Consider the following 27,876-nt stretch of genomic DNA (forward strand, 5'->3'; position numbering starts at 1 on the left):
GGATGGGATGGGATGGGAGTAATAGACAGAAAATTGTACTTGAAAAATAAATAAATTTTTTAAAAAAGATGGTCTCTCCTTTGTCTCAGTGGAACACAATTTAGGTTGTTACCTGAATCAGGTTTTCTGGGATACTGCTCTTTTTTGCTCAAATAAATGTTTTTTTTATTCCTTATTACAGCCTGCAATTAATTTTGGTTACCAAGCAAAAATTGTTTCTATGATTCAGTCAATATAATTTTTGAGCTGTTCCTCAATTGATATACCCTCCTCTAAGTAAGGCCTTTCATTGTGTGAGATGATCAAATCCTGTATTTATGCAAATGAAAATAGATAAGATAAATATATTTTAAAAGGTAGTGAATATAAAAAGAGGTGAATCATTTTAAAGAATTAAAGAATATTAAAGAATCATTAGTCTTCTATTTAGTTGAAGAAAGGATTAGTTACAACTAGTTTTATAAAGTCTCTCAGAGCAAGCACTATGTCTTACTGACTTTGAAAGGCAGTATAAAACCTAGGATAGTGTTAGATTTAGTAGGGGCTCATGTTTGTTACATGTTTGTTAAATAAACATCAAAATATATCATGAAAATTGAACATGAGGTAGAATGCTTGGGGGAAAAAGGTTTTTTTATTATTTAGTTATGGTAAGACTAACAGATCAAGAGAAAACTGCCACTGAAAAGCTGGTTTGTCATCCTGACAGATCCTAAGAGGGCACTTCCTGCCATGCCATGGTGGGAGCACAGAAGAAAGCACCAGGGCTGGTCAGAAGTCAGAGGAAGTGAGACGGGAGGAGGCAGGGTGACATGTTGGCAAGAGCCTTTATTGTGGTGTCTGTAGAAAGAAATGGGGGAGGCAGTATAGGCAAGTTTAGGATTAGCTAGATTGCATAATCGCAGCGGCTCTGGGATTTAAAGTCTGTTAGTAGTGCCTAGCTGGCTCTGGGGTAATTAGGGTAAGTGGGGAGTAGTCTGGAGTGTAAGAGTCTGATAGAGGAGGTGGCTAGGGTGTGGGTACTGGTTTGGTTTATTTGGATTTGAAAGGGGTACTCCTGGGCAAATCCTTTAGCAATTTGAGAAATTGGCTAATCCAATGAGAGGCTATCCCTCTAGGACTAGCAAAATCTCTGATGTTAAGGCAGGAGAATACATAAAATAAAAAGACATGCTTAACTTCTGGCCAACATGGAGACATAGGTAGACACACTGTGCCTCCTTACACCACCAAAATAAGGACAACAACAATTTAGAAACAAAAAACAACCAGTACTGGCAGAAAATTGAACTGTATGGAAGTCCAACAACCAAAAAGTTAAAGTAGACATATTCATCCAGATCAGTAAGAGGGGCAGACAGGGGTTGTGGCAAAGCAGTGACTGGTAGACCCCAGGCACTCAAGGCAGCAGCTGGCAGACCCTGGGTGGACAGGCAGTGGCTGGAGGACCCAGCAAGGCAGTGGGTTGTGGGGAGATGCAGCATACAATGCAGCTGGTGGACCTGATGATCCCACATTCACAAGCAGATAAACCAGGTGAAACTGGGGAGCAAGACAGACCTCGAAACCCAGGGTACAAGCATGGGAAAATAAAGCCTCCAAACACCAATTGAAAACACCTGTGGGGGTTGACATGCCAGGGGAAACTCCCAGCCTCACAAGAGTTTATTGGAGAGACCCACAGGGTCCTAGAATGTACACAAGCCCACCCACCCAGGAACCAGCACCAGAAGGGCTCAGTTTGCTTGTGGGAAGTAGGGGAAGTGACTGAAATCTGGCAAAGAGTGGAACAAGTGCCAGGGTTCCCTCTCAGACCACTTCCCCAGATTCAGCATCACAATGCAGCTACTGGGTTGCCCTGCCCTGGTGAACATGTAAGGCTTCACCCCTAACCACATAACAGGCACAACAAGACAAAAAACAATGACCCAAATGAAAGAACAGATCAAAGCTCCAGAAAAGATACAACTAAGCGATGAAGTGGTAGCCAACCTATCAGACGCACAGTTCAAAGCACTGGTAATCAGGATGCTCATAGAACTGATTGAATTTGGTCACAAATTAGATGAAAAAATGAAGGCTACCCTAAGTGAAATGAAGGAAAATGTATAGGGAACCAATAGTGATGGGAAGAAAACGGGAACTCAAATCAATGGAGTGGACCAGAAGGAAGAAAGAAACATCCAATCAGAAAAGAATGAAGAAACAAGAATTCAAAAAAATGAGGAGAAACTTAGGAACCTCCAGGACATCTTTAAATGTTCCAACATTCAAATTATAGGGGTACCAGAAGGACAAGAGGAACAGCAACAAGTGGAAAAGTTATTTGAATATATAATAAAGGAGAACTTCCCTAATCTGGCAACGGAAATAGACTTCCAGGAAATCCAGGAAGCTCAGAGAGCCCTAAAAAAGTTGAACTCATGGAGGAACACAAAGGCACATCATCATGAAGTTACCCAAAGTTAAAGACAAAGAGAGAATCCTAGAAGCAGCAAGAGATAAGGGGACAGTCACCTACAAAGGAGTGCCCATCAGACTGTCAGCTGATTTCTCAAAAGAGACCTTAGAGGCAAGAAGGGGCTGGAAAGGAGTATTCCAAGTCATGAAATCCAAAGACCTATATCCAAGATTGCTCTATTCAGCAAAGCTTTCATTTAGAATGGAAGGGCAGATAAAGTGCTTCTCAGATAAGGTCAAATTAACGGAGTTCATCACCACCAAGCCCTTATTACATTAAGTGTTAAATGGATTTATCTAAGAAAAAGAAGATAAAAAGTAAGATCAGTAAAATGATAGCAAACCTGCAATTATTAACAACCACACCTAAAACAAACACAAACTAAGCAAACAACTAGAACAGGAACAGAACCACAGAAATGGAGATCACATGGGGGGTTAATAACTGGGGAGTGGGAGTAAGAGAGAGGGGAAAAAGGTACAGAAAATAACTATCATAGATGGTAGGTAGAAAATAGATGGGGGGCGGGTAAGAATAGTAGGGGAAATGTAGATGCTAATGAACTTATAAGTATGACTCATGGACATGAAGTAAAGTGGGGGAATGTGGGTGGGAGGGGGTGAGCAGGGGGAGTGAAGGGATAAAATGGGACAACTGTAATAGCATAATCAATAAAATATATTTAAATAGAGACATGCTTAATAAATAAGAATTGCTTTCCTACCTAATAATTTTCTTGGTGTGGATCAAAAAGGGGCCACATAATACTAAAACCCACAGGCTCAGGAGAGGCCAACTTGGTAGGCCCTACAAGCTCAGAGAGTGAAAATAACCACACAGGGTGTTCTGAAATTAAAATATTAAGAGCAGGTCATGGTGCATAGTTATGGCCTAAGCCTGAAGCTTCCTTGATACCGGTGAATCTTTACCTTAAATGACCTATTTATTGTCTATTTAAATCTAAGATAGCACACTTTGAATTGTCAGAATAATCTTTTTTTTTCAGACCCTTCAAGGCACAACCACTGCACCAGAGCAAAAGACCGCAGAACCCTTCATTGTTATCTTGTTCCCAGCACACCATCTCTAGGTGCTGCTATTGCTAATTATTAACTATCCTATTCCCACCCATGTAAAAGGAGTATGTGTCTCTCTGTTTTACTTTTTATCCAACCCCAGAGATTTTCCACTTTGCTTTCTCCTGCCCTCTTAACCTACCACCAATGGATTTTATGTAACTCTCTTTATATCTCCTCCTTTCATTCTAATGTATAAAACAAGCTATAAAATTGTTGTTCTCCAGAGTATTTTCTCAATCCATTGAAATGTTGCTTCCCAGCAATTGTCATCAGTTTGGCTCAAATAAACTTATAAAAATTCTCTACAGGTTTGAACATTTCTTATGTCAACATTAGTAATTCACAAACTAAGCAATATTTCAGACTTTTTCAGCCTCTCACCATAATGTATTAGCCCAGTCTTCTTTTTGGCATTGACACTGATGCACAGCTACATGAAAATCAGTATAGATTTTTGTAAATCTTTCATACTTTTATAACTGCTTAATAAAAACAATGGCCGATTTTTTCCTTTTTGGGGAAATGACTCCATAGATAGAGGGTTTAATATGACTTGTTTTTTTAAAAAAATATTTTATGTATTTATTTATTTTTAGAGAGAGGAAAAAGGAAGGAGTAAGAGAGGGAGAAAAATATCAATGTGTGGTTGGTTGCCTCTCACATGCCCCCTACTGGGTGCCTGACCTGGCCTGCAACCCAGGCATTTGCCCTGACTAGTATTGAACCCATGACCCTTTGGTTTGTAGATCCATGCTCAATTCACTGAGCTATACCAGCTACCACTAATATGACTTGTTTTTAAATGAAGAACTATTTTTGAGTAAAATAGTAAAAAACAAACAAAAAACATATCATACAAAAATTACCAATTTTTCATTGACTCCAAGGACAGAGTAGAAGTTATTTTCCTGAACTGCATCCACAGAACCAGCTCAAAATGGTCCTGTCCTGTTTACAAAGATACTGAGTTGCTTTTCAGAAATAACAAAACTGTAAGTCATGCAGCTGAATTCTGTGTGCAGAAGATAACACTTAGACCTTCAGCTGCACCAAAACCAAAGTCTCCCCACTTCCCCTCACCACCCTGCACACACACACACACACATGAATTCAAGGACCCAGACATAAAAGAATCTTTTTGAAGCAAAGGGTTCATTATCCAGGAAGGTCTCTGCTGATCCTGCTCGCCCTAAATGACCAAGCTCCCAGGTCCTCCAACGAAAACTTGATACACTAGCTTTCCCATACCTCTTCCCCTGTATCTTTAAAAACCTGCCCAAACCCTGGGAGAGGTAGCTTGGACTTTTGATATCTTTCTATTCTCCTGTGTGGCACCATTTAAAAATAAAAGAGCCAGTAATTCTCCATTGTAATTCCTGGTGTTTAGTGTTTGTTTCTGCTAGTGCTGGGTGGACAAACCCTTTCTGATTGGTAAAAATTAAACTATGCAAATACCTTAGAGGCAACTTTGAGAATTCATTATCTATATAGGTTTATTGAACATTGGAAACAATATAAATAATCCTTATTCTCCTTTTCAGGAGAGAAGGGTACATCCTTGCAGCATGTATCCAGGCACAGCAGAGGGAGCCAAAAACTGCACTGTGTATAGCTGATAGCTCCTGAGCAACAGGTTGCTCAGGGCCAGTCACAGGATTGATCTGACATATGGTGGCACCAGACTCCCTCAGAAGAGGCCCAGACCAGCACACCCAGTGGCCAGCTGCAGACCTGCAGACAACAACAGAGTAGGATTCAATAAGCTTCACAAGTAGTATATCCATCCACAGAGACATCTTGGCAGGTACCAAACACTGAGATGAATTTCTTTGTATGTCATTAGCACCAGTATACTGTGTTGGGGGTTTACCTTACAGTCTGCCAGCCTGAAAGCCAATCCCATGTACAAACAAACCAATAGCCATCAAGACTCAATTACAACCAAAGGGCTCATATAATGTTCACAAGGGACATTCCTAAAGCACTCATCTCAGGCGATCAGGGAGACTGAGCCACTGGGTCCCACAGGACACCTACTACCTAAGGCCACCTGACCAAGACAGGGAGTCATAGCCAATTTACTTAATAGACAGAAACAAATACAAAGAGGCAGACAAAATGGGGAGACAAAGAAACAGGTCCCAAATAAAAGAAAATAATTCTCCAGAAGAATAGTGAAAAAAATGGAGGCAAGCAATTTATCAGATATAGAATTCAAGGCAATGTTTATAAGGATGCTCAACAGCATAAAAAAGAACATAGAAGTGCTAAAAAAAGAGAACTAATCAGAAATAACAAATACAATATCTGAAATTAAAAACTCTGACAAAATAATTAGTAGCTTGGATAAAGCAGAGGATTGAATCACCAATTTGGAAGACAAGGTAGAAAAAAGCAACCAGTCAGAGCAGGAAAAGGAAAAAAAAATTAAAAAGAAACAAGGACAGTTTAGGGGAATTTTGGGACAACATAAAGAAGTATAAAAACATCTATATCATTAGGATATAAGAAGGGAAAGAGAGAGTGCAAAGGATCAAGAACCTATTTAAAGAAATAATGGAAAACAAAAACTCCCCTAACCTGATAAAGGAAAAAGACACACAAGTCCAGGAAGTACAGAGTCCCAAGCAAGATGGACCCAAGGAGGCCCACTCCAAGACACACCATAATTAAAATGCCAAAGGTTAAATACAAAGAAAGAATCTTAAAAGCTACAGGAGAAAGGCAATTAGTTACCTACAAGGGAGAGCTCCCATATGACTGTCATTTTTTCAACAGAAACTTTTCTAGTGAGAAAAGGGGTTGGCATGATACATTCAAAGTGATGAAAAGCAAGGATCTACAACCAAGGCTACTTTACCCAACAAGACTATCATTTAAAATTGAAACAGAAATAAAGAGCTTTCCAGACAAGAAAAAGCTAATGGACTTTGTTACTACCAAACCCAAACAATCCAATTCAAAAATGGGGAAAGACCTGCATAGACACTTCTCCAAAGAGGACATACAGATGGCCAGTAGACATATGAAAAGATGCTCGATGTCACAGAAAATCATCAGAAAAATACAAATTAAAACCACAATGAGATATCACCTCATACTTGATGGAATGGTTATCATAAATAAATCAACAAACGACAAGTGTTGGTGAGGATGTGAAGAAAGGGGGACACTCATGCACTGTTGGTGGGAATGCAGATTGGTACAGCCATGGTGGAAATAAGTATGGAGTCACCCCCCAAAATTAAAAATGGAACTGCCTATGACCTAGTGATTCCACTTCTGGGAATTTACCCAAAGAAACCCAAAACACTAATCAAAATAATATATGCATCCCTGTATTCATTGCAGGATTATTTACAACAGTTGAGATTTGGAAGCAGCCCAAGTGCCCATCAGTAGATGAGTGGATAAAGCAGCTATACTACATTTGCAAAATGGATTACTATTCAGCCATGAAAAACAAGAAAATTTCACCATTTGCAACAGTATGGATGGATCTGGAGAGGTTATTCTAAGTGAAGTAATCCACTCAGATAAGGACAAATACCATATGGTTTCACTTACATGTGGATTCTAACAAACAAGCTGAAGTGACAAGAAAAATAGAGACAGACTCATAAATAGAGAGCAGGCTAACAGCTCTGAGTTGGTGGGGGGAGTTGGAGAGGGTGAAGGGATTGTGCAAAAGAAAGAGAAAAAAAATATGGACACGGACAACAGTGTCATGATTTGGAGGAAGGGGCATTGGCAGGTGAAAGAGGGTCTGGGGGATAATCGTGATGAAAAAAATAACTGGGTAGGTGATGGATGTGTTAACTAACTTAATTGTGATAATTATTTCACAATGTTTATGTATGTCAAATCATCACATTGTACACTGTAAATATATATAATTTTATTTGTCTATCATTCCCCAATAAAGTTGGGAGAAAAAATAAACAAAAATGTTTTAAATGAATATTATTCAGAAGATATCCTCTATCTTTCCATGATAGTATACTCTACTAATTACATAAAATTTTGTAATTTAAGTTAAAAAAAGTTTCTGGAGACTCCTTATTTTCACTGATCTGGATTGATATGGTGCCCTGCACATTGTGGGAGCACATAAATATACACACTAATGAAATTAAATTTGTTAACACTAAAGGGAAAGAGAAAGGAGCATGAACACTTGGCCCTGCATTGTTACATTGATTGTCATGGAGTTTTCTTCAGGTTTAATATAAGCTGCTATCATTTATAGAATTTCTCTTCCCATAACTACTGGAGGATTTGGGAGAAGCTACATGTCAGCTGAAAAATGCATCCCTTTACTTTTTCAAGTGGTGCCAAAAGGTGTTAAGAAAGAATATTAAATTGCAACAGGCTCTTCTCTAAATTCATTAGAACAGCTGAACTAAAACCACTAAGTCAAGCAGAATCTTACTCAGAAGAATTTGTATCGTATTACATGTACAATCTAGTATCTTTAAATGTGGCATTTAGATCTAAAATAAAGTACCAGAAGACTATTTCAAATTTATTTCTTTAGCTAAATAACTACTGCAGTTCCTTTTAAGTCAAGGTCAATGTAGAGTTATGAATGTGCAGGTAGAGTTATGAATGTCCACTCCTTACCAGTCATGACGGTAAGGAATGGAGATGAGACAAGTTATGACAAAGCTATGCCACATTCCTGGCCTGCCATGGTGCTGACTACTACAGCCATAGACTTGGGCAACAGTGTGGTGTGACTGACATGGTGTGTGGTGCAGAAGAAACTTCTGTTCAGGAGATGAGGCAAAGGATGTGTAGATTTTGGATAAAGCCTAATAGGAGTGAGAACCACAGTCCTAGTTCTTAGCAGTACACTTCTATGTTAATACATGTTCCTATTTTAAAGAGCAATCTCAAATATCTCTTTAACCTAGATCAGTACTGTCCAACAGAAATATGACTTAAGCCAAATATTTGATTTAACATTACCTAGTAGCGACATCAGAAAAATTAAAGAGAAACAAATGAAATTAATGTTACTTACACATTTTACTTAATCCAACAGAGCTGAAACATTCAGCATAATTATATGTTAAAATTATTGAGATATTTCACCTTTTCCCATATAATTTTTTTTGAAATCAGTGTTTTTTACTCTTAGAACACATGCTAATTCAGATTAGTCATATTTCAAGTCCTCAATAGGGAGATGTGGTTAGTGGTTACCATTTGTGGCTATTGACAACATGCATGTAGATATCGGAATCTATTATTGAGGAATACTTAGAAGGCAAATGTTCAAGTTGTTTAAAAAGAGAAAAAACAGTGAAGCCTAATCAGTGTGGTATATCAACCTAAAACTTTTACTCTTGGTGTTCCTCACCCCTCCCACTACTCATCACCAAAATTTGGGTTCTAGAGGCCATAAAGTTAATGTGAAAGATCTTTGGACTGTAGCCCTGGATCTAATTCCAGCTGAGTTCAGCTTCTTGGTTAGTGGATCTGAACTCTCCCTATATATTCATTCCAAAGAGATGATCCAGGGAAACTCACCCCAGTAACAGTCATCTTATGAGTATGCATTGATTCACAATAAAACACTTAGGAATAAACAAAAAATATACTAACTTCTAGGTAATGCTGATTATCCCTGAAACTCAAGTACTCAATTAATGTAGCCTGTACATTTTTCCAATTGCACTTGGTTCCAGATTCAATATTGCTGACACATTAACTACACAGGAAATTATTGTGTCTATAATAGCAACATTTTGGGAGCCTTTAAAAGATATTATTTCCTTCCCTCAAAAATTATATAAGAAGTGCTTACCATGTCCATAGGTAGCAAGACACTGAAGGCGAGATAGAAGAAGTATTAATTCATGCCACTAACCCCTTACAAATGTGCTTTGAAAAAAGAAACACCTCAAATTAGTGTATATGATTAGTATAAAATTACATTATAAGAAAAGGGAGAAATTGATTAGCCTTGGATTTATCAGGAGAAACTTCATGATGAAATTCAAACTTATAATGCATCACAAGGATGAATGGGTTGAATTGACAATTCCAGACTGTAGAGTTTCAATAGAGGAACAAAACTGAGCCTTTCCACTGTAGTTTCAGTGAATGGTGATAAGAACAACATGACTTAATTGGCAATTTTGAGTCAAGAGATAATAATAATGGCTAGTATTGAATATATATAAAAACACATATATAGTTGATATATATGAGCTCTCAAGCCTGTGAGATCTATGAAATTTCCATTTTATAGATGAGGAAATAGAAGCACAGAAATGTTAAATAACTTAAATTTTTAGAGCTGGAAGATATATAATGAGTTTGGGTTGATACTTTGAATTCAGAATAATAGTAGAAAATTCAAGTGTCAAAGGACTGTGAAATGAGAATATCCATATAAGATTAAAACTAGAGATATTATCTTGGGAATGGAGTTTATATTATTAATTCATTGTAAGAAAACATATAAAGGGAATACTTAAGGTAAAGTCCTATGCCATGAGAAATACTCAGAGCTGGGAAAGGAACTGAAGAGATGGGAAGGAGAGATGACCCACAAGAACACAATGAAAGCACAATATGATAGAAGTGAAAGAAGGAAGAATAGATGATGACATCAAATGATGCATGAAAATCAAGAATAGTAAGTCAGAAAAAACCCTGGTAACTTATTTAAAAAGAAAGGAACTCAATATAATGTGAAGGCAGTTCTCAGTGAGATTAGGAGAAAGCAGAATTCAAAGAAGGGAGACAATGAGATAAACCTTAGTTTGAGAATTCTGGTATGATGCAACAAAGGATAAAAGTATAACAAAAGCTAAAGAAATATTAACACCTCTAAAAATCTTCATTCACCTACTACATCTTCAGAGAATTGAATGATTAAGGATAAATGTCTTAGCAAGGTCGTCCAAGCTACTTCCTTAAACATAGAAAGAAAAATGAAAAGGTAGGAAAAGTGGTTGACACACCAGTGAAAAGAGGGCAGTTTATATGGTGTGTGGATAAAGTTTACAATTTAAGCTAGCAAAATCATCTGCTCAGAGTGGTGAACCACTCAATGGGCTTCAAAAATTAAAGAGGGTGGCCATTATTTCAAAAAGCTGATAGGGAATGAATAATAAATGAATAAAGTTATTGTTGCATGTTGGGAAACATTTAATTGTGATTTGATGCCATGTTTTTTTAGTAGGTAAAATCTTCACAGTCCTTCATTTTCCTCAACAAAATTTCCAACTAGAAATGGAAGAAACTGGCAATTAAAAATTATGTTCATTAAAAAGTAGTTCATGTATTCACTATGAATAAAACCTAATAAAAATAATCATAATAGTCTAATGAACAGAAATAAATATTTGGCAACCACAGATGTTTTGAAATGTTATACTATTTTCTAAATGTTTCCTTACCTAAAGATTCAGGAATGTGTGATTTGGTCTTAGATGTGTGGGTTATATATATTTGAAACATGGGAGAAGAAAACACCTTTTTCAAGGAGGGAGACAAGAGTCAAAAGGTGGAAATAATTCTGAGTATCTTAAGGGTCTGTCACTGGAAAGGTCTTTAGGCTCAGACACTCAAGCCTTAGACACAGAACAAAGAAAACAGTGGGAGAGAGTAAAGTTGGAAGGAATTGACATTAGTGGTAGTTTCACCAAAGATGGGAATATTTTAAAAATACAGGTCAAGTCTAACACCACTGGATTATCAGTAGTGGTGAGTATGAAGCAAGTATGAAAAGCAAGTGTCTCTTGTGGAGAGAATTAAATGTAGGAAGTGACACAAAGAAAAATGCAAGAAAGGAAGAAATTGACAATCTATTTAAAGTCAAAGAAATATATCATTGTACACATTCTAGACATCTGAGAATAGTCACAAGTCTTTTAACATATTTGAAGATGCTAAGGTTCCTAAAAATAGAGATAAAGCTGAGTTTTTATTTGACTATTATAATTAATTATCCTAATTTACCTCCAGGCTTAAATTTTAAAAAATGAAGTAATTGAATAGTATTAGTGATAATTAGAGGCAGAACAAACATATTAACCTAACTTGAAATTTGGCATATACAGTATTCATAAAGTATACTTTATGAAATAAAGTATACTTTATGAAAGTATACTTTCATTTTTTTCCATTACCATTTATCCCTTTTAACTTCCCTGTCTCCTCCACAATCACCACACTGCTGTCCATATGCATGAGTCCTTTTTCTTTCTGCCTGATCCCTTCACCCCCTTCCCCATCTCAAAGCTGTCAGCCTTCTCTCTATCTATGAGTCTCTCTGTCTTGCTTATTAGTTGTTTGTTAGATTCCACATATGAGTGAAATCATATGGTATTGGTTTTTCTATGGCTCATTTCACTTAGCATTGACATGGATGAAGACCCTCATCTTTTGAGATGTTGATTTGAGGCTCCCCAAAAGAAGAAACTTGTAAGTATAAGCAGCACAGAAAGGACCTCTTTTCACTGAGGTATATTAACAGCAACAAAAACAATGACAGGTAAAAACTGAGACAGATGTTAGAACTAAACAACAGCAACAAAAAAACAAAACTGAAACAGAGGTACATTTTAACTCAATTGAAAATTTAAATTTTACTTTTACAAATGTATATGGAAGCTTTGACCCACAGAATAATAAATTAGGACTTCCAGCCAAGATGGAGGCATAGGTGTAAACACTGTGCCTTCTCGCACAACCAAGTTTAAAGACAACAAAGTTTTAGTAACAAAAGTGCAACCAAAACAGACAAAAAATTGAACTGTATGGAAGTCTGACAACAACGAACCATTCAGCCAGACGGGTGAGAAGAAGGGTGGCAGAGCAGGGTCATGCAGGAAGAGGTGGCTGGACCGACCCAGGTGCACAGGTGGCAGATGGCAGATCCTAGGCATGCAGTGGCAACAGGCTGACCCAGTGAAGGTGCAAGGTGGCTGGCTGACCACAGTCACACATTTGCACTCAGATAAACCAGGCAAAAAAACAAGCAGTGAGACAGACCACACAAACCAGGGCTCCAGCTCCTGGAAATAAAGCCTAAAAGCACCGATTGGAATAACTTCCAGGGGTCAAGGTGTCAGGAGAGGCTTCCAGGCTCACAGGGAGTTCATTGGAGAGACCCACAGGGTCCTGGAGGGTGCACAAGCCCACACATCCGGGAACCAGCACCAGAGGGGCCCAATTTGCTTGCGGGAAGCAGCAGAGGGGACCAAAATCTGATAGAGAGTGTGGAACAAGTGCCATTGCCCCTCTCTGACCCTGCCCCCACATACAGCTTCACAAACCAGAGACTGGGTCGCCTACCCTGGTGAACACCTAAGACTCCGCCCCTCATACAAACAGGCACAAACAGACCAAAACTATATGGCTCAAGAAGAAGGATAGCTCAAAGCCCCAGAGCCAATACTTCTAAGCAACCAAGAGATAGCCAGCCTATCAGATGCACAGTTCAAAACACTGGTGATCAGGATGCTCACAGAACTGGCTGAATTTAGTCACAAATCAGAGGAACAAATGAAGGCTAAGCTAAGTGAAATGAAGGGAAATACACAGGAAACCAATAGTGGTGGGAAGGAAAATGGGACTCAAACCAATGGAGTGAACCAGAAGGAAGAAAGAAACAACCAAACAGAAAAGAATGAAGAAACAAGAATTCAAAAAAAATGAGGAGAGGCTTAGGAACCTCCAGGACATCTTTAAACATTCCAACATCCAAATCACAGAGGTGCCAGAAGGAGACAAGGAAGAGCAAGAAATTAAAAACTTACTTGTAAAAATAATAAAGGAGAACTTCAATAATCTGGCAAAGAAAATTGACTTCCAGGAAATCCAGGAAGCTCAGAAAGTCCCAAAGAAGTTGGACCCAGGAAGAAACACACCAAGGCACATCATAATTGCATTAGCCAAGATTAAAGATAAGGAGAGAACCTTAAAAGCAGCAAGAGAAAAGGAGACAGTTACATACAAAGGAGTTCCCATTAGACTATCAGCTGACTTCTCAACAGAAATCTTACAGGCAAGAAGAGGCTGGAAAGAAGTATTTGAAATTATGAAAGGCAAGGACCTACATCCAAGATTACTCTATCCAGCAAAGCTATGATTTATAATAGACAGGCAGATAAAGTGCTTCCTGGATAAGGTCAAGTTAAAGGAGTTCATCATCACCAGGCCCTTATATGAAATGTTAAAGGGACTTATCTAAGAAAAAGAAGGTAAAAAATATGAACAGTGAAAGGACAGCAAACTCAGAGTTATTAACAACCACACCTAAAACAAAAGCAAACTAAGAGGACAGCTAGATCAGGAATAGAACCATAGAAATGGAGATCCCATGGAGGGTTAACAACAGGGGAGTGGGAGGAAGAAAAGGGGGGAGAAGGTACAGAGAATAAGTAGCATAGATGGTAGGTAAAAAATAGACAGGGGGAGGGCAAGAATAGTATGGGAAATGTAGAATCTTAAGAACTTGTGACACATGGACATAAACTAAAGGGGGAGAATGGTGGAGGAGGGGGTGTTCAGGGTGGAGGGGAATGAAGGGGGGAGAAATGGGACAACTGTAATGGCATAATCAATAAAATAAAATAATAATAAATTAAAATTAAATTAAGTCTTTGGCACTTGCTCGAGTCTTGATAAAAAAGGGACTCCATTGACTGTCTCTTCTGCAATGTTGGTGAAAATGCATATTGGTGAAGTCACTGTGGAAAGCAGTATGAGACAACTCAGAAAATTAACAATGGAACTGCCTTTTGACCTAGTGATCTCACTTCTGGGAATATATCAGAAGAAACTCAAAGCACTAATTTGAAAGAATATAAGCACCCCTATGTTCTTTGCAGCGTTATTTACAAGTGCCAAGATATGGAAGCAGCCCAAATGTCCCTCAGTAGATGAGTGGATAAAACAACTACGGTATATTTACACAATGGAATACTGTTCAGCTATAAAAAAATAATAAAGAAAGAAAAACAATTTACCCTTAATAAGACAGCATAGATGGACCTGGAGAACATTAATTTAAATATAAGAAATCATAAAAATAGTAACTGATATCTTTAGAAGGGGGAATTTTTCTAAAAAATGTAGCTGGGGAAACAATTAAGGATCTATATATATCAAAATTCAACGAAACATTTACTTGGGGAAAAAAATGAAGTTGATTCACAAGGGCCAAAACCGGAAGCATCTGGTTGCTAAAGAAATCTGAAACTTAGAGCTTAACTTTACAGAGAATCAAATAGGTTCCCAACAATATTTTAGGAAATACATAACAATTACACCTATTCTAAAAAGTATTTCTTTTGAACTGTTGCTTTACAACTGTTAACTAATAGGAAATTAAAAATAAGGTCTTAAGCTAAAATTCCATTCTAATATCCTAGATCTCAGTGAGAGAGAAATGGAATGAAGTAAAAAGGTAAGATAGCCAATAGTTGTCAATATCACTCTGCTAAAGGCAGTTTTTCTGTCAAGAAATTTTGTATTTTACATAAGGCAAAATAATTCAAGAGGTCAGTTCAAGGAGGAACTGCATTAAAATTTTAGAACCTTGCAGATGCCTAGAGTTATGAGAAATTACCCTATTTAAATCTACGGTAGCACAGTTCTATACTACTAGAAGATGCTAAATAAATATTTGTTAAGGAACAAGTAGATGGTATGCCAGTTTGTTCAAAATCTTTCATACTGGGTAACATTATAACATTCCAGTATAACTCAATATATGCCTTCCCTATGTGTGTAAGTTATAATTAGATAGACAGATAACCAAAAAGATACACATCGAGAGAAAAAGAGACTCAGGGAGGCAGCCAAAGACATGCCAGACAGTGAGAAAAGCAAAGGAAGACACAGACAGCCAATCAGATAAACTGTTAGTAGGAGCACTGCCAAGATTTCCATATGGGCAGTATGATAACACTATATATAGACATATACTAAGCATTTTAATAGCCAAATTTCACTAGCAACTGAAAACAGTAGGTACTAGACAACAGTGTGCTCATTATTATTTTCCCCTGAGCCAAACACACATATAAAAAATGCTATTCATTGGAAGAAAGCCAAGAAGGAGAATTTTTAATAAGCCGAATATATTCTGAGTAAATGATACTGTTCCTATGGTAATTAGCATCTTAGAACATCTGTTATCCCACTAGGGAAAACAAAATCTAACATCTGCTGATACTCTAAAACATTTATAAACCTCCAAATGACACCTCTGCATTACAAAGAAATAATACAGTGCAAGGTAATTGCAGCTGCATAGCTAAATGGAGCTTGGAGAGGCAGGCAGGCATCTTATTAGACATTGCTATTAGACATTAATTTGCTATTAGTGAGTGCACACTTGGCAGCTAGGCTACATACCTGTCAACAGAAAATTGAATCCTAAATCCCCTCTCTCTACATATGATGTAAGAAGTTTAAAAACACAGGAAGACCATAGGAATGTTTCCATTTTGCATGTCCGTTAACAACTTGTATAATCTACCTTTCGATCTCTTATTATGTGAAACACAGTGAGATGGAGTTTTGAGGCCTTGCACCTCAGAGATGCAAGAAAATGCCTCCTGTCCCAATAAAAGAAAGGTAGTTATTCAGGTAAAACCTGTTTTCAGTCCCCCAGTTATGTGACATGTAGTTTAGGACAAGAAAAGCTTTCTCTATAGAAGTTCAGTCCTATAGGTAAAACTGCTAATTGTCTCCCAATATGTATTTTCATATGGGCACCTGGCTGTATAAGAGATCAGAGATTAGATGGTGAGAAAACAAACACAGATCATGTGCTGATAAAGTTCAGGAAAAGGAAGGGAAGAAAAAAAACAAAGTAAAGACGAAATCAGACTAAATTGCTAGGCATAGGTGCATTGGAAAAGGTTCAAAAATTTTCTAGAGTTCAATGTGTTTAATAAAATGATAAATGTGAAAATCAGACAAAGGAATACTCAAAATATTAAAATATAAATTTCAAAAAGTAAAGAAATTTTCCAAAAGTAAAGAATTGATTTTATAGATACAGAAACACACCCTATATCAGGACCTCTTCACTGTGAAATGTATCCAAGTTACTTACTGTATTCGTTAGACCAAGAAAAAACTAGTTGGGTGGCAGTCAGTTCAATCGAATCATTTCTATGTAGTTCACTAGTCTGACCTCAGTGTTCTCTACCACAACATCCAACATAAAATAATAGTAGAAAAAATAATGACACATGCCTCAATACCATACACTATGATCCAATAATTATCTGCCCATATTTCTGAACAAGCAAAACCAAGGAATATTGTTATGAGTTCATTTTTATAAAATGACTTGAGAAATAATTTTTGCCAACAGAAAAGAAAATTATAGAGAAGTGATTAGAATAAACATTGACTTCAATTTAAAATATATGGAGAGATAGGTTTTTAGAAATTTTTACGTGTTACACATCCTGAGAATGTGATAATTTAACAAAATGGGCAAGAGAAGAAAAAGAAGGTTGGAAATTTTTTTAATGTGAAGCTACTTTTCTCTTACAGCTAGTTAAAAAACTACATAACTTAAACATGATCAGTTGGTCCCTGGCTGGTGTGGCTCTATGGATTGAGTGCCAGCTAGTGGCCAGTGTGATTCCCAGGCAGGGCACATGCTTGGGTTTCAGGCCAGGTCCCCAGTAAGGAGCATTCGAGAGGCCACCACACGTTCATGTTTCTCTCCCTCTCTTTCACCCTCCCTTCCCCTCTGTCTAAAAATAAATTAATTGAAAATTTTTAAACAAATGTAAGAGAAAAAATTAGCCAGTAGCTAAATAAAATGAAAAAAAGAATTATGAGAAATTACTGAGCTCAACTTTATAAAAATACATTTTAAAATTTGGATAAAGTGATTATATTCTAGACAATATAATTTGTTAAATGTTACCAGAAACAATAGGATATCTAAAGCACTCGATTTACATGGAAAATACGAGGAATGCTACCTTGACAATAGCACCTCATGGATATAAAAGTAATTCTAAAGATGACGCCAATGTTCTTTGAACTCTTCTGAGGCAATAGTTTACAAGCTGTGGTGTGTATAAAAATCACCTGCAGAGCTTGTTGAAACAGACTGGATACCCCAATCCCAGAGATTCTGATTCAGCACGTCTGGGATGAGGCCATGGATTTGTATTTTGACCAAGTTTCTAGATCAGTGGTTCATAACAGGTGGAGCTTCTGCCCACCGGAGGACATTTGTCAATGTTTGGAGATTTTTTGTTGTTGCAGTGACAGTGTGAGAGGGTGCTAATGGCATCTGTAGGCTGAGGCCAGGGACACCGCTGAACGTCCTGCCACACACGGAGCAGTCCCTAGAACAAAGAATGAGCTGGGCCTGAACACCAGTAGTGTTGAAATTCTAGCTGCTGCTTAGTCTTCTGGTCTCTATTTTACTTGGAGTAGTCCTTTTCTAGAGCAACAAAGAAGAACATTTTCTCAAAAGAATCAGATGGCCACTTTTAGGAGTTGTGGGTGACATACAGTTTCTGCTGCACATTCTTGGTTTATTTTTACAATCCTTTAAAAATATAAATACTATTCTTAGCTTATAGACTGTACCAAAACAGATACTTCCATAAATACCAGGAATACAAATTTGTGGTAGAATACAAATACAAAGAATAAAAATTCTTCCACAACATGATAATATGTATCTCTTATTGTAGCAGGTCACTAACATTAGGGACAATAAAGGCCTCTTCACTACCACCAATTTTGTTTCATACTTCCTGGTGACAATACCCAATATAATTATTCAAAATAAATTATTGGTCTAAAGATGCAGTAAAAACAAGCTGGATGGTCACCAAATCTATTTTTCTTACATTTTTTGTGTATACATCAGCTACATTTCCCAATAGGTAAGTCCAAATAATTGAGTTCTTTAAAACAGAACATGAATGGACATAAGGTGTATCAGTTCCAAGTCTGTCTAATAAAAACATTCCAAGTCACTGTGGTTCTTGCTTCCCACATTTGCCTGCTGAATACAGAAAGTCCAATGTAGAATTCTGAGGCCCACGAACAGGAGTTGGCAAACTATGGCTTATGGGCCAGATCCAACCCCCACCTGCTTTATTGCACAGCCATGCTTATTCATTTACGTATTGTCTGTGGCTGCTTTCAAGCTACAACAACTGTTGAGTAGTTGCAATAGAGACAGTATGGTCAGCAGTCCAACATATTCACTGTCTGGCCCTGCACTGTAAAACAGTTTTGACAATCCCTACCTTAAGATAATGGAAATATAAAACAGAGGGTATATCCTGAATAACTCCTTGAGTAGAGCCACCTTACTCTATTATACTGTATTGCTATATACTGTAAAATAAAACTTAAGCCACTGAGATTTAGGGTTTATTTTAGAAGCTAGCTAGCATTGACTACATTGGGAAGGTCAAGTTATGAGCAGATATGATTGGTTATTTATAATACACAAGGGAGCCAACTGAAAATTTGTGAAAAATGAGAAGAAAATATATAAAGGCAGCTGGGTAGAAAATTAATTTTAAAAATCAGTAATATCCATGCATATAAACAATCACATGTAATGGTTAAAAGAGAGCTTTCTCCATAACATGGCAACAATAGTAAAAATAATTACATTAAATGTAACCTGAAATTTTGAAGGTCTATTTAAATAAAACATTACTTGGAAATGCCTAAAGGAATTGGGACATAGATCTTGATTAAAATGTTTAAATTATAAAAGTCATTTTTCATGTTTCTCACTGTCTCTGATTGGGTTTTTATTCAAAATTAGCTGTCCAAAGTGATTTGATCTTTATGGAATAAACAAATGTATGTTGCAGGCTTCTTTTCTTCTGTGGTGGGTTTCTTTTCTGTGGGCTTCTCAGTGGCAGTTTCTTGGTAACCGCAGCCTTTTTTCCCCACCAAAGGCTTCTGCTTTGTACATTCTACAGCCTTCTTTCTCCCCTTCGCTCCCACAGGCTTCTTGCTTGGAACCCCTTCTTTCTGATTCAGCTTCTAGTGCTGCAGCTGCTTTATCCACTCAGATCTTCTGGTTCCAGCCTGGTGAAGACCGGTGTTCCGGCACATGACCTTTGCATATGGGTTTAGCTTCCACATGATTCTCAGGGTTTTACATGAATTATTCTTCAGAACTCCATAATGAATCTAACTGTGTGGTGCCTGCTGGGAGGGCTCTTTGAATCTCTGGGCTTTTCTCAAGATCCTGCCAAGGTCTATACTGAGCATCATGTGCACACGGAGGTTGTAGTTACTCTGGAGGGAGGCAGCTCTATGCCAAGGGCCGCACAGATCACCTATAGCACTTTCGAAAGCACTTTCAGTCCAAATGCAGACATGGCCCACATGCCCACTACAGGCAAGCTACAGAATGCTCAACTTGCTTATGTCAAGCATAGTAATTCCAAGGATGCTTCTGAAGGCTTTGATGATACTATTGCCCTTGTTACATAGGTGGTACCAGGTCATCATGCTGGGTATGATGACAGTTTCTCATTTTGCTCTTGCCAGCTCTCATTCACTGTGAGGCATAGATCTTGGTGGTATCACTCCAGGCCTTTAGTTTCTTAAGAAGCAAAACAGCCTTCTTGATTTCCTATAGTCTTCAACTTTGTCTTCAGCCACCAACGGATGTTCAGGAACTTACTCAGTACAATGACCTTTAGACATGACCAGTGCTGGTTTGGCCGGGGCAGCTGGTCAGAGCAGATGGCGTATTGCTTCTGCACTGAGTTCACTCTGTGGTGCCAACAGCACCAGGTTTTGGTTGGTGCAAACATGCAGCCCCCAGAATGCATTTCCAAAAGTACCCTGGCCGGAAGGATGAGTCCCATAGTGGTGCTGATGACTTGCTAATTCACTGACAACACAGGGCTATCTATTGTTTTTGCACAAGTTGGTGTGAACATAGTTCCCAATATCTTATCAAACAAGAGCCTAAAACACAGAATGAAAAGTGACTTTTTTGCCAGATGATTCTTCCTTTTCAAAGTACACTGTTTATCAGTGGACAAGTACATTTGATGGCATGGAGAGGAAAAGGCCACACCCCTCTCAATTTGTAGGTTCCCACAGTAAAAGGCTAAAGATGTCAGTTTTTAGTAAGTCAATCCAGAACTTTAACTTCTTACCAATAAAAGGAGTCCTGGGATATTTCCCTAGAATTAGACAAGCTTATTTTGTACTGATAGAGAAAAAGCAATGTGCAGAGGGAATTAACCTCACACCTTACACCAGATGCACCAATGACATTAAAATGAAGAAAGAAAACATAAAAGTACTAGAAGAAACCATGAAAAAGTCTTTTAATAATTTCAGAATGTGAAAGACCTTCCTAGGTATGATGCAAAACTTAAAATCCATTATAAGAAAACAGAAAAGATTGAAAATTTCAACTCTAGAAACTGTACCAATATCTGTCTCTTTCATACATGCAGGTAGAGATAGTACACACACGCTGATCATACACATACACACATGTGTGTTGGTGGATACTATAAGCACTGTCAAAGAAAAACAACAAATTAGAAAATATACTAACAATAGGTATCACAAAGGCTTATTTTCTTAATATAGTAAAAGTTCCTTGAAATGCAGTAAAAACTAACATTTACAAGGTAATCAAATGTACAAGCATGTCAAAAGATATTTAATCCCATTTATAATAAAATATAAAAAAGAAGTGTAAAATATTTTTTCACCAATTGGCTTGCCAAAACTAAAAAGCATTGAAAACACAAAATGTTATAGAGGTTATCAATAAAAAATACTCACCCTGGCTGCTGTCACTCAATAGATCCAGTGCAGGCCTCCAAACCAAAGGGTGACCAGTTCGATTCCCAGTCAGGGCATATGCCTGGGTTGTGGGCCAGGCCCCAGTTGGGGGTGTGCAAGAGGCAACAATTCCCAGAGGTGACAATTTTCAAATATCTATCATATTAAAAATTACTTTCCATTTTTAGGAATTGATTTTAGTAACATGTTTTACATGTGCAAAATTGTGCAGAAGTATCATTTTTAATATCAAAATATTAGAAACAATCAAAATGCCCATCAAGAAAAGGATGATTAAGTAAATTGGGGTGTATCTGTATAAAAAAATGTTATGCAGCAGCTATAAAAATGATGAAGAGGGTCTTTGTATAGATAGACAGGTAATATACAAAAAGTCAAAGACATTTCTATGGGAAATAAAACCATTTTAAAGAATAAAATCTGTAGTTTGTTACATCTTTGTAGAAAAAAGGAAGAACACATGTGTATGTTTGTGTATACACTGTCTGCGTTTACACTGTCTGTGTGTACACTGTGTGTACACTGACTAGTTCTAGAAGGGTACAGGAGACAGTAGAACCTGGATCTACCTCCAAGAGGGCAACTAGGTGGCTGGAGAAATACTTCACTGGATGCTCTTTTGAACATTTGAATTTTTGGTTTACAAATGCTAAAATTATGTCCATATAGAGAGAGATTTATATATGATACATAGATATATTTAACAAATATCTATATACTTAAAATAGCTATAATATATTTCAAATGGATATATTTAACATAGATTTATAGATACATGAAAAAAATGAGTATTTGCATACTCATTGGTATGCAAATAAATAAACAGGTTTGCTTTTTATAATTTGGGATTTAGAGGAAAAGAATTTATTTCTAAAAGGAAGTATAACTACAAATAGGCAAAGGAAAGAGCCTCTGCAAAACTGAGAGTAAAAGACAAAAATGCAAAAAGAAAAAACCTAACTTAACACCTTTTAAATCATCTATCTTTCTCGGCCTTATAATGCACAAACAGTAATGAGTAACAGGACGATTGGAGCTAATCCTATCAAGACCCTTCAAGCATCAGTAGTATCTTAAAAATTATAAATAAGAGAGTCATAATAAGACATCATCCCAAATAGTTAGTGGTTTTCTTCCAAAGTTCAAACATTGCAAAAAAATTAATCAGTAAAGCTAGAATCCACAGACTCTGCAACTAGGCTTTACATAACTCCCCTCAACTATTCTGATCACATTACCTACTTGGAAATTTCAGGAATGCTGTTGTTATGATAACTTCAAACCCATTATTTTAAATATGCATCTCAGCTGTTGATCAATATAGTTTCATGGCTTTGGTTTTCAGGCTGGAAAATGAGATAAAGAACTCAACGATGCATAAAAGTGTCTTGTTCTTTAAAGGTAGCAGTTTGTGGTTATTAAAACTTTGAGGGTCCCATGAGTCTGGTCTGCTTTGAGGCACACAATTCAAATAACCACAAACACACAAACAAACCAGATTTTGCCCCTTCCAGCATCAGAGAAACACAAACACACAAACAAACCAGATTTTGCCCCAAACCATGGAAAGACACTATCTTGAAATGGACAGTCTAGTAATTGTTCTTCCAAGTTTAATAATTTAAACCATACTCTCAATGACCACAATTTTTGTTTGTTAACACAAATTTAAAAAAACTTATTGACTAATGTAATAGGTCCTTTAGACTGTGATGCTGTTCACTAATTCCTTTTGAACAAATTCTCACACTAGCTGTTAATTGGCAATTAATAGTAGAAGCCATGTAATCTCTGTTCTGTTCTCTACAGGTTTGTAATTGCTTAAAATTTTTGTAATTCAACATAGTTAATTCTACACATGGGTTTGTATATTCTCAATGTTCTTGTTATCAAAAATAACATCTAGCAGTTTTAAAAATGCATAGGAGTTATGATGCATGTCTCCAGTTGACGGAGAACTGGGGAGAAGATTCTGGTGCCTACGATATGCAAACCAGACAAGCAGCAACCCTCGTAAAATGGTACCCTGGTGAGCTTCATTTACTTCTGCTCAGGTGGACATCATGTTAAATTACTCAATGTCAAGAAAATCAGTCTCTCAGTAATTATTATTTCTTGTCATTTACAGTGACAAAATCCTGGTAATTTAATTTTTACATTTATTTGTCTTAAGGAGAATTTAAAGTGAGATATGTTTTACAGATTTAAAAATATAGCAAAGTAAAATAAATAAAGGTGAGAAAGCTGAGGTGAACGAAAATGAGGAAAGGAAAACAAATGAACTATGAAAGGAGGTTAGTATGTACAATGCATTGCATGCCCTAAAACCTGAGGACTTAAGCTGAATGGAGGGGTAAACATCTTAGAAAACTGATAGTTTGAAAAGCAAATATATACACGGCATCAAGAAAAATTACACACTTAAAAAAATGAAATTAAAGAGAGATTTCTTCTGTGGACTGTTTTTGAGAATGAAACTCTAATGTGATAACATCCTTACAATACGTACAGGGACAAGTTCTTTTCCACAGGTTTTTTTTCTTATAATGTTTCTAGATATAGGCATGTGACAGCCTTTCAAATTACATTTCAATAAAAACAATGCTGCACCAAATGTAACCAGAGACATTGAAATTAAGAACAATCTGAGAGTAACCAGAGGGGAGGTGGGAGGAGATCATGGGAAGGAAGAGGGGAAGGGTTTTCAGGAACAATTATAAAGGACACATGGACAAAACCAAGGGGGGGGGTGAAAACAGAGGAGGGAGGTGGGAATAGCTGCAGGGGTGGGGGGAGTGGTGGGAGGTATATGCGGACAACTGTACTTGAACAACAGTAAAGTAATTTTTTAAAAAACCTAGACAAAAAAATGCTTCAATGGGAAGGAAAGCCATCTCTTGATAAGTATCTAGGTTACTCTTTGATAGCCTAGTTTAATCATAGAATCTATGAGCAATTTTTAATAAAGACAGGATTATATAAAATGATTAATCTCCTCATGTGATGTTATCAAAAGGAATTCACATGACATTTACATGCTTTAAAGGCATGAAAAGTTCATGCTGAGGCATTATACAATGCAGAGCAATGAACCAAATGTGTATAATTTGCTCTGTGGTTGGTGCCTAGGCTCAGAATCAGTCCACGCGCACTCTGGCTCCTGGATGGCCCAGAATAGATGGTCCTGGGAAAATGAGGGTTATTCTGAAAGTAATGCAGTACAACTTCCTAGGGTTGATCAAAATAAAGCTGGTCAATGTTGAGTCATGGTTTAGTAATGGATATAGAGGGTTGGACTTTGAAACAGTATTTATCCTGAAAAGTACTCCATGGTAGCTTGCCATTGGTTATTTGCCTTCTTCTATAAGGTTGTTTGTGCCTTCTTTTAAGAGATAAAATGAACATGAACATGTTCATGAACAATGAACAATGAACATGTTCAGCCGTTCTTCCCATCTCAGGAAATAACATATGTCTGTCTTTGCAAAATAAATTGATAAACTAAAAACCAAAGTAGACTTTTTCCTAATCTTTTCCTACATTATCCATTTCTTCTCTATCTCCCCATGAGTCTTAGTCTTCTCATGAGTTTCTTTGTCTCTACTTTAATGTTTCACAATTATAATATAGCTTGCATTGAATTTTCTCATTCTTTTTTAAAATTTCTGAGCCCCAGCTCAGAAATGCTGGGTTTTGCTGGGCAGATAAATAAAATCCCCTCATTCTAGCCTCATTAGTTGGTAAAGTATCATCAAATTAACATATAGCCTGGGGCAAAAATCAGATATCTATCATAATGCCTGATACTTGAAGGCATTCAATATTTCAAGATCTCAGGACTGGTGGAATATATTAACTAGATATTAAATGTATCAATATGGGTAAAACTTTAAAACAATATGAGTGATAAAAACAAACTTTAAAAGGAGATATAGACATGACGAGATTTATGGACACACATATACATAAAAATATAAGAAAGCATGCCTGGTTATTAAACACACAAACTTCAAGAGTAGTTCATGTGAGTAGGAAAAGGAGGGGAAAGAATAAAGCTCTGACTGTGTTTGTAATATTTTCTGCCTTTACAAAAAAGGCTATCTAAAAAATATAGCAAAAGGTTAGTTCTGTTAAATGTGGGTGGAGAGAATATGGTTAACATTTAAATTGGTTTACATAAGTAAAAGTAAAAATGATATTAAATGAAAAAAGTAAAGAGCATTGCTATTTGTACATAGTTTCAGACTAGTCCTTCACAAGTAATATTCAAATATTAAATTATGTATTTTGTCTCTTGGATCATCTTGCTCTATATTGGTCTTACAATTTCCACAGCCTGAGAAGAGCATCTAGACATTAGCATATTATCTCTTGCAGTGTTTGTGTGTGAATGTAATGAAGGAGAACTGGATTTATCCATATGTTTGACTGATTAGCCACCAAAGAGGAAATATAATCTTAATTTTTTACCAGTTATTTTTTTAAGTATTTCTTACCTCTGCATACAATTAGTTTTAACATACTCAATGGTACTATAACAGAACCGGGAGAAAAGTACAGGTCAGGTAGGGAATTATAATGAAATACCTGAATGAAGGAAAAAGGAATGTGTCTACCACACAAAGCCAGGAGACTTTGAAAACAAGCAAGTTGTTGTGCTCACATTTTCCCTGCATACCCCATCTAGTCTCAACAAGCAGGCTGTACATACTTTCACCAGACTTTTCCTATTGACTCATGAATAATCTCTATTTTCATCATACTCTGCATTTTCTAAGAGACACTCATGTGACTGAACTGTTTTCCTTAAGAGAGAAAATCGAGAGAGGAAGGAATTGGGTCATGGAAGAAGGGTAAGAGGGTAGGGATGGTATTACCAATAAACAGCTCAGGGAATGAGTCACTGACTTTTGTAGTGCTGATGAATAAATCTAAATGTTCCCATAAATAGAACATATTTTTAAAACAGGAAGAGCTAAATGCAATTTCTAAAGACTTAAAAATGCAGACACTTTTTAATGACATCATTTTCCTTGGGTGGATAATTGGTGGATAATTGTTTTGGGATCCATCGAGATGCATGCTTACGATTACACAACGGCTTTTATTTACCCAACACTGTGGCAAGTGTATTCTTGTTCATTTACACAATAACTTACGGTGAGTTTTTTAATGTGCAAATTTATTGTCCAAGTCCCTATGCCTACAAGGTCACATTGGGCAGCAAAGGCTTTGATAACACAAAATACACACTAACCTGTAAGATTAGTCCCCATTCAAATACTCTTCCCAGCTCACAAAATAGCAGCAGCACATAGTTACAATTACAAAATGTTTCATATTAGACAAAATACACTCATTTACATAACTGTATTTCAAGATAAAGTCCTAATATTACTTATTTATTAAGTATTATGAACTTACATTCTTCTTTTAAATCAGTTCACTTTTTCCATTTCTAACATTGTTTAATAAATGAGCATCCTCTGTTCCAGTATTATCATAATATTTAAATGACTAAACTGATGGCAAATGGCAGTCTTTTTCCATTTCTCTCCTATCCACAGAACAGCACACCAAGAACCTGAACAAATCCAGGTCTAAATGATTCCAAGTTCATGCTTCCAACATGCAGTCTAACTCTCCAAGAGAAAATAATAAGAGCCACCATATAAGGCACAAGGGTAGGGGGTCCTAAAGAGAGAGTGAAAAAGATAGCAAAAGACTTGGTGAATGTGAAATGAAAGTTATGAGAGCTACTAACATACACAAGACCTTTGAAGCTGGGAACACCTGTTCACCATGGCAGCAAGAATTACTACAAGTATGCCACTTTTTCCTAAAGGGACTGGAAAACAATTTGAGAGATTGAGTTCTGATATTGTTCCAGTTCATCTTCATCCTTTGCATCTGATCTCTTTTTGTTGGTGATACTGAACTAAGGCCATTACAGTGTATCATTTTGGCTCAATAACCTGTAAGTGCTTCCTAAGAAATGCATGCCTAAGGGCATAGCATTCTACATTACCCCTTTGACTCAATTCACCACTGCACTCTTCAAAACTTGAGCAATGATAATTTGATCCATGTATTCAGGGTGCTCACACAGATAAACAAGGCTCACTAAATTTTCCTATGCCTCAATCAATATGTAGTCTAAAAAAAATCCATTGTGAAGAGGAGAAAAATAAGGTAAGCTACTGAAGATAAGGTACAGCTTGATGGCATTTATTCTGAAAGTGCCATAGTCTAAATAGTGAAAGATCCCTTTTTCAGTTCAGGACACATCAAAAACATCATTATCCTCCACAAAGGAATGCATTGGTTTACCTTCCATGTTGTTGTGATGACAGCAACAGAGAATGCACAAAAACAAAATCCACTAATGTTTGAAAAGAAGTAAAATCATTCCCAAACTGCTTTTTAAAAAAGTAAGGGCATATATTTATAGGGCATGTTAAAGGAAAACAAAGTTGCCTTAGAAATGAACAAATATTGCACTGACAATGAACT

General features: G+C 36.8%; 1 protein-coding gene across 1 annotated transcript in view; it reads right to left on the reverse strand.

Annotated features, from left to right (window-relative positions):
- Positions 1-27,876, reverse strand: part of ARHGAP24 (Rho GTPase activating protein 24) — a 516,933-nt gene that overhangs the window by 360,138 nt on the left and 128,919 nt on the right. The gene's annotated exons all lie outside the window — the stretch shown is intronic.

This window comes from Sturnira hondurensis, unplaced genomic scaffold, assembly GCF_014824575.4.
Source record: "Sturnira hondurensis isolate 20B ecotype Veracruz unplaced genomic scaffold, ASM1482457v3 Scaffold0001721, whole genome shotgun sequence".
NCBI classification, from domain to species: Eukaryota; Metazoa; Chordata; class Mammalia; order Chiroptera; family Phyllostomidae; genus Sturnira; species Sturnira hondurensis.